This window comes from Camellia sinensis, chromosome 3 (assembly GCF_055761805.1).
Source record: "Camellia sinensis isolate YWXY chromosome 3, ASM5576180v1, whole genome shotgun sequence".
Classification (NCBI taxonomy): domain Eukaryota; kingdom Viridiplantae; phylum Streptophyta; class Magnoliopsida; order Ericales; family Theaceae; genus Camellia; species Camellia sinensis.
In genome coordinates this window covers 55,509,477-55,523,104 of record NC_138963.1, presented here as the reverse complement: position 1 = coordinate 55,523,104, position 13,628 = coordinate 55,509,477, and the positions used below count along the sequence as shown (strand labels likewise).

The following is a 13,628-nucleotide window of genomic DNA, read 5'->3' as shown; positions in this document are numbered from 1 at the left end:
GACTTTGCAACACACTCAGCTCAAAAAGGGCACACCCTGTTCATATTGGCGAGAGATAACATCTGTTGCTGCTGCTTTAATTGCCGTTCTGACTTGAAGCATGCTTAAGCTTGGAGTAGAGGCACACTCATTCTTCAGGGCACTGGCAAGGCCTGAAGAGGTACATATGGAATGCAATCTCAAAATTTTCTGAAGGTGAAACACACTCAGATGCTCAAAATTTTCCCTATTTTCTTTTGCTTTGTAGTCCGGAACTTATATAGCTTCAGATAGGTCCTTGTTTTACCGTTCACACTTATCGGGGGTGGACCCTGCAGTTTTATGAAAGAACAAATCCTGTTTTGCACAACTGTGGAGAATGGCACAACACTCTGAGCACAAGATGATTTTATTTTTTGTTTTTTTTTTTTTGAAATTGAGAAATGAGTTCTTAACCGAGTATTGAGCCTACGACCGCACACAGTAAAAAAAAAGACTCAGCAACGGAAAACAAAAGGTAAACAACCTAAACACATCGAGTAACACTCGAAGCGACTCACAAGAAGAATCGAGACAGACAAAATAAAACACAAGACTCAAATGTGCACATGGAGCCTGTTTCCCCGGGTATTGTTTCCCACCTTTTCTCATTTGTGGTCCTCACATCACTCGGCCCTCAAGCTCTGTTTTTCTGAAAAAAGCCCTTTTCTCACTTTTTTCTCTCAACGCACATCTCTTTATTCTTTAATCTCTCATTTTTCATCCCTCCCCTGGGTGGTTGATGGATGAACAGGAAGTTGCGGGCTCACGCCCAACATAATCAGCTCGCGGCTATTTCCTTCAGTGACATCTGTCGATGCGACGGATGAGGGAATGGAGCATCTTGATCCATTCCAATTCGTGCTTCGCACTCGGCTTGATACCTCGCTGCTTGGAGGATGAGAGAGCTTTCAGCCCTTTGTTGTTAACTTCGGTCATCCCCCCTTTTTTTTGGCGGGTAGAGTGGCCTTTCTGGCAAGTATGTTGGCAATGGGGAAAAGACAGGAAGCCTGACTCAACTGTGCCCGTAGTTCATCATTTTGACCATTTTTTAGTTTTAATTTTCTCCTAAAAAAATTTTGACCAAAATGAGAGTTAGATTAACATACTTGTTCAATTTTCTGATTTAAAATCATGCAAGTTAGGCAGTGAGCACTGAGAGTTTTCCTTTTTTGGGTCCAAGAAATGGTCCAGTTTTGAAAATGGAATACTTTTCGAGAAGATTAGTCAACCTTAGTAAAAATTCTCAAAAACTATTTTTGCAAATGACCACTGCTCAACGAGTACGGAACCTACTCTTGAGATGCGCAACCTCGGATCCATGGCAATGGAAAATTGCCTCTTGTCTGAAGGACACTGCATGGCAACGGAAAGTTGCCCCTTGTTTGAAATGACACTGCGGCGTTCTGAATGGCAACGGAAAGTTGCCCCTTGTTTGGATAGCACCGCAGCGCATTGAATGGCAACGGAAAGTTGCCCCTTGTTTGAATGACACCGCGGTGCATTGAATGGCAACGGAAAGTTGCCCCTTGTCTGAATGGCACCGTAATGTATTGTAGTCAGTCCTCAGAGCGACGAACGCAACCAGACTCTCAGATATAGAGAAGGCAAAGATTATCAGAACCATTACATGGACATGATTGAGTTTGAAGTGTTTTACGGCTGGACTTCGGAATGAAGTTGCCTACGTATCCCAAAGATGGGAATCAAGCCTCACGTAGTTCGGGGTTAAGGTACACTCGGGTATTAACCTCTCCTTTTTAGGCTCTAACTTTTGCCAAGGCGCCCGTTGCGGGTTTTCGACCTTGCGAGCTTTGTTCTTCTTTTCTTTTCAATTCTTTTCATTTCTTTTTCCTTTTTTGATTTTTTTCGTTCTTTTCTTTGCATCTTTCTTTTTTGTTCTCTTCTTTTCTTCTTTTTTTTTTTCTTTTTGCATTTTTTGCTTCTTTTTTTTTTTGTATTTTTTCTCTTGCTCTAACTTTTGCCTGGGTCGCCCTTCCGGGTTTTCGGCCCAGCGAGCCTCTCAAGGGTAAAAGTATAACAAGTCCATGCCAAATGGTTTTGAGATCCTGGAGTCATCTGAATCCAGGAGAATGGCTGCTGCTTTGCTTTGTAAGCTTCTTCTGATGAGATCTGATCTTCTTGACCTGACTTTGGTGCCTCTTGTTCGAGGGCTGCTTCAAATCTAGCCACACAGGCCTCACATCGCAGTTGACCGTCGAACCTTCTGAATTCAAGTTTCAAGGTTTGGAAGCGAAGGGGTTGAGTCTCGAGGCTGAGAGTGATCCTAGGCTGCACAATCTCAAGAGCGATTCCACACAGGTCTTCGCAAGACCGCGCAAAACATTTTGTTTTTGAAAATTTTTAAGAAAGCGACAAATCGCTCGCGCTGAAGATAGTGTAGAACCAATCTGGATCAAGCCAGGATCCTTCCCAGTACTCACGCTAACAAGCATGATTTCATTCATTAAGGGCTTAACATGCCTCTCTTTCTCTCAAATGATCAAAGTTTTGCAAATCCCGAGGAATTCCTTCCTCTTCGTTTTCACCGCAGTGTTCAAAAAGTTTTGAAAAACTTAGGTTAAATGCAATGATTTTGGGGTGCAGAAGAGAGCAGGTGGAATGTACTGCCATTTCATTCAGATTCCGTCACAACTAGCACACGGCAGAAGCGAACATAGAAGTGCAAAAATTACTGCTGTTTCATTCAAATCTGTTGGTACAACTGGCTCCCTGGCAGAAACAGACTCAAAACAAAATGAAAAGACAAACACAAAACAAAATGGTGACGCTCGAGGTAACACCCCCCCGGAATCACCCGACTCCTGTACAACAGGACTGACTCGATACAACAAGACAGATCCAAAATAAAAAAGAGACTGACTCAAAGCAAAAAGACAGACTCAAAAACAAAACAACAAGACCGACTCAATACCTAAGTCGGAAACCGGCATTCGCCAATGCTCAAAACAGTGCATGCCATCCACCATATCTGGAGTAAACTGAGCGCTGCCCGCAGGTGGTTCATCCCTCCAATCACATCACATTATCCCCTACAAATTCACTGATCAAGTGCCGATAGACTTTGCAGGACCTGGTGTGAGGATGACCCCATTGTCAAATAGATCCTGTACTTCATGGCGAAGATGGAAGCAGGCGTTGGTAGTATGGCCAGTTTGTTGATGGTACGCGCAGTACTGGGTAGTATCATGTGTAGCCGGAAGAGGGTTCGGGAGAGGCCGAGGCTCAAGGGGTTTGAGATGGCCTTGTCCAACAAGGATTTGGAGAGCTTTGGACAAAGGCATATAGAGGGCATGGAAGACCCTCCGACCTCGGGGTTGGTACTTCAAGGCTTGTGGATTTTTGCTGGACGCACCAGCAGGGGGATTAGCAGATGCTGGCCTAGTTTGCTGATCTCTTCCGAGTGGAGGATTAGAGGTAGCAGGATCGTCTCTGGTATGATGACCTTTCTCCCGGCTTGCCCCTTGATTCAGACTGCTCTCATTCTGAGTGGCGAAAGTGTTATCCACAGTTTTTGCAACCACTGCAAGCACTTGTTGTTTGTTCAATCCTTCGGCTTTCAAAGCCTCAACAACGGACAGAAGATGTTCATGGGGATCCATACCCGCCCCTACCTTGTTCTTTCCACTCGCCTCCACTTTGCCAAGGGATTGGCCTTCCTCAAATGCAGCCCGTCCCAACATCGGGGAGCCTTTTGACATGAAGTTCCCAGTATGTGGTGTGGTCGATGATGGAGCCAATGTCCCGGAGGCCAGATCCGTCACGGTTCTTTGAAGATCTTTAATCATTCCCATCAACTCAGAAGTAGTGGGTTCACGGGTTTGAGATGGTTGAGGTTCAGGTGCACCCATCATGCATAAGTCCATGCTTTCTGGGATAAACACCTCAGGCTTGGGTAGATGGGCCGGGGTGATGTATATGCTGGGGTCAAAGGTGGATGGCAATATGTGGATGTGATTGAGGTAGGCAGGAGATGTTTGGTCATTAGGGTCTGAAGGTGGAGCTATCGTCCGGTTGTCGATGAGATTTTGGACCTCATGACGAAGGCGGTAGCAACGGTCGGTGCCATGACCGCGCTGCTGATGGTACATACAATACTTGGCGGGGTTATGTCTGGCTGGGAGTGGGTCGGGAAGAGGTTGAGGATCGAGGGGTTTGAGATGCCCTTTTTCCATCAAGGCTTTTAGTGTGCTAGTCAGGCTCCTATAGAGGGGGGCGAAAGTTCTGCCCTGAGCTCGGGCTGGGCCAGCTGTTTGTAGGCTTGGTTTGGCAAAAGGGTCGGCTGTGGCGACTGTATTGATTTCGGTGGGTTTGGGACTAGCGCTACTACCAGCATTGGTACTCCCTGAAATCACCCTGCTTGTCAGTTCCCTTGTCCTGGGAATGATCCCACTGTTGAATGCATTCTCGACTTGAACCCCCAGTTCATGCAAATTTTTGAAAGTGAATAGTGGAGCGACTATCAACTTTTGCAACATATCATGCTCGAGGTTTCGCACCATCATCTGCACTTGATCCTTCTCAGAAGGGCGACGATCTGTCATTTGCGCTGCCTTTGCTCTCCACCTTACAACGAATTCCACAAAAGGCTCTGTTGGGTTCTGGCGGGTTGCTTCAAGCTCTTGGATGGTCATTTCAACTTGGGTATTGTAGGAATACTGATCGATAAAGGCCTCAGCCAGTTCTTCCCAGTTTTGCTTCACTGTATCCTCCAATTTGGTATACCAAGTAGCTGCTACACCCGACAGGGTTCTTCCATACAGAGAGAGTTTCTGTGGATTAGTCAGACCCATCGGCTTCAGGACATCTAAGAAAAGTCGGATATGTACCATTGGATCTCCAGACCCGTCGAAACGGTCGATATATGGCATTTTGAATCTGTCTGGGAGCCGAATGGAAGCCTCGGTGTGCCCATCCTCAATGCCAGGAATGGAGTTAAGGCCCTGTGCCCTTTTGAATTGCTTCTCAAGGTCTGCAATTTTCACTGTAGTCGGATTGAACTCATCAACATGAAAGGGTTGAGTTTTCTCATTAGGCTGCACCAGGGGTCTGAGCACCTGAGCTTGAGCCAACCCTTCTTGAGGATTCAGACACTGCAAGTCTTCAACTGGTGGAATTGGGTCAAAGTTCGGCTGGGGTCCCAAAGCTGGATGTGAGGCAGATGCCCCAGATGGGCGCTGCGTTTCAATACTGGTCTCAGCCTGCATGGCAGTTCCCTGACTTAGCGCTGCTGTCATGGCCGCAAACTCTTCCGAACCTTGTGCCATCAAGGCCTGCTGAGTTTGAACAAAGGTGATGTGATTGGCGACTGACGGATTAGATGAACATATGAGCCCTGACCGGCTTTTCTTTACCTTGCCTCAGCGAAAGAACACTGATTACCCTTGAACTGAATCTCTGACCTGACAAAGTCTATCAGCACAAGTTCGATGAACCTCGGGGGATATCGGAGCCTTCTGAAGCGACAGTTCCAAGACTACCTAGCAAAAGAGAAAACAGACAGCACCTCAGCCTGATTTCACCTGAACAGATACGAGCATAGTTGAATGAGTGTGCCCTCTACTGAATTCTGCCCAAAATTCGGCCTCAAAATCTGAGTCTGATACCCACAGGTAAAGCTGACTCCCAAATACTGATAGTAATGCCCGCAGGCCTGATGCCCAAACTTGCAAACTGGTACATGCATTCCTGTAGAGACGCACTCTAAAGCACATAACAGATAAGTGAGAGTCAAAACACCCCTATGAAGGGGTAGGGTTTCCCTGTCATATTTTGTCAGGAGCTAGGGTTTCACTACGCACGCAGCGGTTTTAAACAACCTATAAACGGGTAAGCAACCTGTCCTAGTTTGGAATGGTCACTATGGATCCGAATATGCACTAGGTCGAATGGTCAAAGAGGGTGCCCCGGTAAAACCGGGGTTTGTGTTCCCATACTGGCAGAGCCCACAACCGGTCAGCATTATGGTCATGCCTTGACAAGACAAGCCTCCGGCAAACCGTTCAGGAATAGCAGATGGCAAACACGGTGTCCTAGGCGCACCAATGCAAATGCAATGCAAAGAAACACACAAATGTAGTCAAAAACAGATATCATGAGTTCGAGTCAAGCTCTCTAAATCCCCAGCAGAGTCGCCAGAAACTGTAACAAGCCCGCGGGGGACCTCGCTACAGCTCGGACTCGACTTTTTGTTAGTCACGGTTCTAAGTCTGAACCAAAGAGTCCAAATCCGGCAAATCGTTTTGAGAAAAAAACAGATTTTTGAAAGAAGTGCCAAACATGGACTGCTTTGCCAGATACAGAGTCGCCACCTAAATATTTTATTTTGGGAAATTTAGGAAACCCTGACTCGGTGCCAAAGGCCACGTGTCCGTCATCACCAAAGTTGCCTCGGCTCGGGAACTTGGGTACGATTGGGGAAGGTCACTTCGTGAGCACCCCCGCTCGCCCGATCAAAGATCGGCCTCTACTAACCGTGATATCTATTTTTTGAAAACTTTGTGTGTTCTTATTCCGGTTATTAGCCTAGGTTACTATGTGATGCACACAGCATATAAGTATAGACTGGGTCGCCCGAATTGGAACAAAACATTTCATGCTTGTTTATTTGAAAATGGTTTGATGATGCTACTCGCAAGTAGGCTAAGACGTGGATTTGCCACCCTCAGGTGGGCTTAGAAAAATGTGATTTTGCCACTATCTAGTGGGCTTAAAACTCACAGTCAATGATTTGTTCCAATTTAAACAACCCGACCTTCACCCACAGGCATTCAGGCAGTTATATCACATAAGCACATAGCCTCATGGTAAGCATGCTATTCATGGCATTCACTCACACGCATGCAAGGATGCTAAAGCATAGAACTTACCGAGTACTCCAAGCCAAAATAGGAAATTACATTAGAAATCATGCATGATCCTAAGTATACAAAAATGCCTAATGCAACACATGCAAAATGCAACTATAGCAGGCTCGGCTATTCTAAACATGGCATATGAAATGCTACATCTAACATGTATTCAATTTGGAAGTGAAAGTACAATGCAGTTAGTATGATGCGCCGAGCCCGGTGCATGCAATACAGATGAATGATGCAAACATGCTGTCATACTGTATGCTAATTTAAACATGCCCTAATCTAATCATCAAAAGCGGATAAATAAAAGGGAGAAAGACGTGGGGTTGGAAGACATACAACACACGCACGCACACTTATTACAGTTGTGCCCTCGCGCAGAGGGTCCGAATAAATATACAGTCTCAATATTACAGTCCCGAATAAAAGAATATTACAGTCCAAAATATTACAAAATCCTAATTAATTAATGAATTAACTAAGAAAGCAAATAAAACTGGCGTGCAAGCCAGGGACTGCTTCGCTTCTGATAGATGATGCATGTCCGGATTGTCTTGCGCGGAAATCCACCGGAATGCCCCAATTAGCCTCTGTTTACACCTGTTCTTGAAATGCGTGCCAAGCCCCAAAAGTTGCTGATTCTTCGTTTTGCTGCAACAGAGAGCAGGAAAGGGGCATAGCAATGTATTTGCACAGATATATGCATGTCTCGATCCTCGTGCCACCAATCACGCATACCGAGGCATGATGGCCGAGGAGTCGAAATGCACAACTCAATATAGGATGAATGCACATGAAACTACAGCTAAAACCTAACTCCATCATGGATAATCCGGAGTGTCGGTGACTGGGGAATTGAGACACATTCCGTCAATCGGAGTACGAAATGTACCTCGTTTCCCGTGCCCGGGCTAACTCCTATTCCGAACACGATGCAATATACATGATATGCATGAAATGCAACTAAGATACAATCCTAACATACATAATGCTATGGAAGTGAAATGCCTCGAAGTGCGTGCACACGGACACGCAAACCGAGAAAATGCACGAATGCAATGAAAATGAGATGCCTCGAAATGCGTGCACATGGGCACGCAAACCGAGGCAGTGGTAAAATGCTATGAAAATGAGGTGCCTCGAAATGCGTGCACACAGGCACGCAAACCGAGGCAATGACATATGCAATGAAAATGAGGTGCCACGAAATGCGTGCACACGGGCACGCAAACCGAGGCAATGACAGAATGCGATGAAAATGAGGTGCCTCGAAATGCGTGCACACGGGCACGCAAACCGAGGCAATGATAAAATGTGATGAAATGGCATGGAAACATGATGTGGACTTATACCAACATGAGTGAGCCTCAGCCACACTCACATAGGATGCCGGCGGATAAAAATAGAGTGCCTCGAAATGCGTGCACACGGGCACGCAAACCGAGGCGATGACAAAATATGATGAAATGACATGGAAATGACAAATGGGCTTATACCAACATGAGTGAGCCTCAGCCACACTCACATAGGATGCCGTCGGATAAAAATGGACTGCCTCGAAATGCGTGCACACGGGCACGCAAACCGAGACAGTGATAAAATGCAATGAAATGTGGCGCAAATGATATGCAAGCATGATAATGGGATTTCAGCACTAAAATATGGGGGAAAACAGTCCCGAAATGAGGCGAAATGATATGAAACGCATGGAATTGTCCCGAAATGCAACATTAGGCACCCGAAATGGCCTACAGCTATGCCAAACATGCACAATACGGACATGCAATGCAAAGACAGAAGCTAGACAGTCCAAAAAGATGCACTTTCACAGTTATAAACATGGCCAAACAGCAAGCATAGGTAAGGGAAAAATAGCATGCAAGAATAGGGGCCAAAAGATGGGTAATGAAGCAAGTGATATAAGCAAAACCCAAACTGAAAAATTTCCTTCTACAACACTGAAGATGGACCAAAAATATGAACATTTACAGTATATGACAGCCTCAAAATCAGTATACAAATATGGTAGAAAGGTGATGCAAAATTAGGCTCAAAAGTGGCTACAACATGAGGTATACAAAATAATCACCAAACAGCCAAAGACCCTTAACAAAACATGTAGAATGGACCAAAATAAGCACTTTTCTAGAACTGTAAAATGGTCAAAAACAAAAGCATGATAGGCTAACTAAACATGCAAGAATGGGGAATAAAAGAGGGATATAACATGAAGTGACCTATGGAGACCCCAAACCATGAAAGGACCTAAATGAAACATGAAGTATGGACCAAAATAAGAACTTTTCTAGAACTGTAAAATGGCCAAAAACAAAAGCATGGTGGGCTGCCATTGCATGCAAGAATGGGGAAGAAAAGAGGGGTATAAAGGTAGGTATAACATGGAAACCCCAAATGGTGTTGAGCCCTTCTTCAATGTTGAAGAGGGACTTAAAATAAGCCTAATATCAGTTTACAACATGCTCGAAAATAAAATGCTCATGGGTCAAAAATAGCATGCAAAACTATGACATACAAGAGGATCAATGAAGCAAGTGTGTTATGGAGGGCTCAAACAGGGTTGAGCCCTTAATGAAAAGTGAATATGAGCTCAAAATATGGCCATTTTCTGTTAGGGCCGGAGCTTGAAACAAAAAAGAAGTGGGGCTTAGAAATAGATCAAGAGAAAGGGTCAAAAGGGTAAAAGTGTTACTTACCCTTGAAGATTCAAACTTTTGTTGCTTCTTGGATGGATTTGCAGCTTCTTTAGCCTTCAAGAATCCTTCCTTGTTGCTGGAAATGAGATGGTGGTGGTAGAGCTTGGTGGTGTAGAAGGAATGATGGTTAGGAACTTAGGGTTTTTTGAAGAATTGAGAAGGAAGAAGATGGAGTTGGCTATGGAAGCTTGAAGGAGAGTTCTTCTAACCCTAACAAAGAACAAGGTTTGCTTGCTATATAGGCCAAAGAAGGGGTGTAAAGGTGGGGGAAAAGGAGGGTAAAACTCCCCCACAAAATATCCCCCGGATACAGGAAATATCTGGGGGATATTGCCCCACAGTTGTAAAGTACACAATGCAAGGAAGCAGGCCGGCCTATCACTTTTGTTGGAGGTGGCCGGCCGGCCACACTCCCTAGCCGGCCGGCTAGGGGTCAAAAGGGTCAATGAGATTTTGTGGCCGGCCAGCTATTGGAGAGGTACCCCTATGTGTGTACAACACAACCATGTGGTTGAAATTCCAAGAAAGTGGGTCCAAGGGGTTCAACATTGGCTCGGAAAGAGGGGGTCAAAAGGGTCAAGTTGACTTACTGGCCGGCCATGAACTTTTAGGGGCCTCCCAGGTGTGTAGATCACAGATATGTGGTTCAAAGTTCGAGAAAAAAGGTCCAAGGGGTTCAACATTAGCCCGGAAGAAAGGGGTCAAAAGGGTCAGGTGACCTTAATGGCCGGCCACCAACTTTTAGTGGCCTCTCAGGTGTGTAGATCACAGATATGTGGTTGAAAGTTGGCAACACTAACCCCAGGGTGTTCAACATTGGCCCGGAAGTCAGAAAAACGGGCGCCGGGAGGCTCCGGAGGAGAGATAACTGGTTGCTGCAACAATTACTAGCCTCCCACCCTTCAGTGACCTTCTTGGTGATAAAACAGAGGTACCTGCCAAAAATGAACGAAAACCGATGCGAAACGAATGTTCGGGGGCCAAAACACGTAGTTCGGGGCCCCGAAAACTGCCCGTTAAACACCGAAAGTGGCGTTCGGCCACGAAGTGGGTTTCTCAGACCCCAGTGTCCCTCAAAAGGGAGAAAATAAGATGTATGCCAAAAATCAGAGCAAACGGAAATGGTTAGGCGGTCCCGAACCGAGGCACACGGCCTGACGGTCCCGAAAAACCGGAAACCGGGCTCCGAAATGGGCGAAATGGCCTACGGCCACAAAATGTAGCTCACGGCCACTGAGAGATGGTCTATGGGACCTCTCCCTCCCCTCAGGAAAAGAAACAGAGAAAACTGAGTCTGGTTCGCAAACCGAGGCAAGGCACCGAAGAGGGTCCGGAAGTTCGGAGGCGGGGCTCGCAGCCGCGACTCTGAGGCCTCTGAACAAGCACAACATGCAATATCACCGAGTGCTCAACTGGTGATGTCTGAGTCTTAAGATCGGTCAAAAATGGGGTGTCTACATGACCTAGGGTTTTCGATACCAGGTGAGAGAGAACTCGAAAGAGAAGTAAATCAATAACTGAGATTCTTCTTCAATGAATCGATGATGAAATCTTCCATTGATTGAAGATTGCGATGTAGAAAATGATAAAGAGAAAGAAAAAGAGATGATCGGATCAATATTGTAAATCATATATATGTGTATATGCGGGGAGAGAGAGACAGAGAGAGTGAAACGCACCAAAAATTGAAGAAGATTGAGCAAATCTGCCATGGATGCTTCCAATCTGTATTAGAGCACTAGAGAGAGAGCAAACTCGTTGAAGAGAGAGAGAGTTGCAACTTTTTGATTGCTAGCAAATCCTGTTAGGGCTGAAGTGAGTCCCGATTTTTTAATGGTTTAAATGATAAAAATATTTGGTCACAAAATGTTTTTAATTGATAATGACAAAAATATTTAGTCTCTAAAAAGGTTAATAATATATTAGCAACCAAATTTATTAGTCTCAATAAGTTATGTAAATATTAAGTGAGAATATTAATAGTCATTTTTATAATCTTATAAGTAAGTTATCATATATTTTAATTTGTCCCTAAAAGATTATTTTTAGTGACCAAATTCAATTAGTCCTTAAATATTAGTCCCTAAAAGACTAATTTCTTGTAGTGAATTTTCTTTAATTTATCTAATATTTTAATTAAAATATCAATTGAAATACAATGCTAATATTTATAATTAGGTACGTATGATTGCATCATATAGTAGAAATTGAATTGTATTAGAAAATAACGTATTCACTGCTGAAGCAGACTTATTAAATTATAACATTGACATAATTGAAATATCATCATTTCTAGAAATCGTCTTATAAATCATTAAAAAAAATTCAATTTTGAGTGCATCAAATTTCAATGAGTAATGTAAGTGACAGGTTTTCAGCAGAAGGTGCTTTTTCTCACCAAAGCTTTTTCTGGTTTCTCTCTCTCTTTCCTAGAAAACATTTCATTCTAATCAAATGCATACCCCAAAACTTCATTCTAATCAAATGTAGACATAGTTAATTAAAACTTACGAAAATGATTTACCAAGGTTCATGAGAATTGTAGATGGAATTTACCAAAAATCAATAAACTTATTTCTTTTGTTAATAAAAATAGGAAGAAGATGTATTATTTAGTTTGAATAGGGAAAAAGCACAAACAAGTCCTGTATATTATGTTGGCAAAGCTATATTTTCAGTTCATTGTTAGCTTCGTCCCCTTCAGTTTGAGAATGTTAACCACAATCTCAAAAAATTTCACCAACAATATCTGATCAAATTTGCTTCAACCTATGCTCAAAATAGTATTAAAGTCACACAATGGGCATTTGACCAAAAGGGTGGGTGTTCATAGGATCCACTCCACAACTCTATGCGCACTAGAGAGCCCATGAGTTTGTTTTCCAATGAACATATACGAAAAAAGGAAAAAGAGAGAAAACAAAATTAAGTCAAAGCAATAAAAGAGGTCTTTTAACAAGTTAAAAAGATTGTATGATGTCTAAAAAGATAGGTCTAAGGCTCATGCTCTTTGAAGATGAAGAGTTTTTCAAATAAAGCAAAACAAAAGACACATTATAATAGGGTCCATTGCTTGTGGCCCGCCCATGAATCAGGATATCCTTTCTCATGGCAAACAGTCCCTCAGCCTTGAATGACCACTTCTCCATTTCTTCGAGGTTGTGCCTGCATTGGCATGAAGTAGCTAATTAGCATATGATCGATACGACCATCAACTGCTTTATAGCCAAAGTTTATTGATATTATTTAACAACAATATAGTAAGTTGTGTTTATTCTCTTAACATATATAAAATGTGTCTGATTTAGAAGGTAGAGCTTTTATATACCTGCAGCTTTTTTCGTTGAGCTTGAGTAGCTAGGTATGTAGTAACCTCTGCTCTAGATCGACATTTCTCTCCAGTCTTTTTTTCGATAAAATACTGCACAATTCAATAATAAACCAAAAAAAAAAAAAAAAAAAAAAGGAGTTTTAGTGTTGGCACCATGAACAGTTTTGCAATAAAAACTACATATGAAGATATATAGAACTAAGAATCTTGAGATAATATGAAATCCGATGACCATTTTTACCAATGAGAATCATAATAACATTGCACTTCTATGAGTCTGAAGTATTGTATCAAACAATCCTTATGATAAGAGAATAAGAGTTACTAAAATATCTAGGCTATATTTATTTGTTTAGAGAAAAAAGAGGTAGCATAATAATTGTAAACAATTTAAAATGCCAAATGAATATCTCTATTCCAATAATGTAATGTAATGGAGAGGATGTTTTGCTCAATCAATATGTTTCCTGAATCATTCAAAATAGTGAAAATAATTGAGAATATAGAAGCTTGAGAAGAAGTGATATTACCTTCTGTAGCTCTTTTTTGAGGACAAAAATAAGGATATTCTCACTAAAATAATAGCAATCATATTCCTATTTCAATATAAAAACATTAACATATTAATGACCACGTAATACAATTTAAATTGCCAAATGGATATCTCCATTCCAATAATGTAATAGA

General features: G+C 42.9%; 1 long non-coding RNA gene across 1 annotated transcript in view; it reads right to left on the bottom strand.

Moving 5' to 3' along the window:
* Window positions 1–11,428, bottom strand: part of LOC145821005 (uncharacterized) — a 49,420-nt gene extending 37,992 nt beyond the window's left edge. Inside the window, exons 1-2 of the long non-coding RNA XR_014363044.1 lie at window positions 11,290–11,428; window positions 11,074–11,161 (exon numbers count right to left, since the gene is read on the bottom strand). This is a non-coding gene — a long non-coding RNA (uncharacterized LOC145821005). The remainder of the gene's footprint in view (window positions 1–11,073; window positions 11,162–11,289) is intronic.
* Window positions 11,429–13,628: the final 2,200 nt, after the last annotated feature.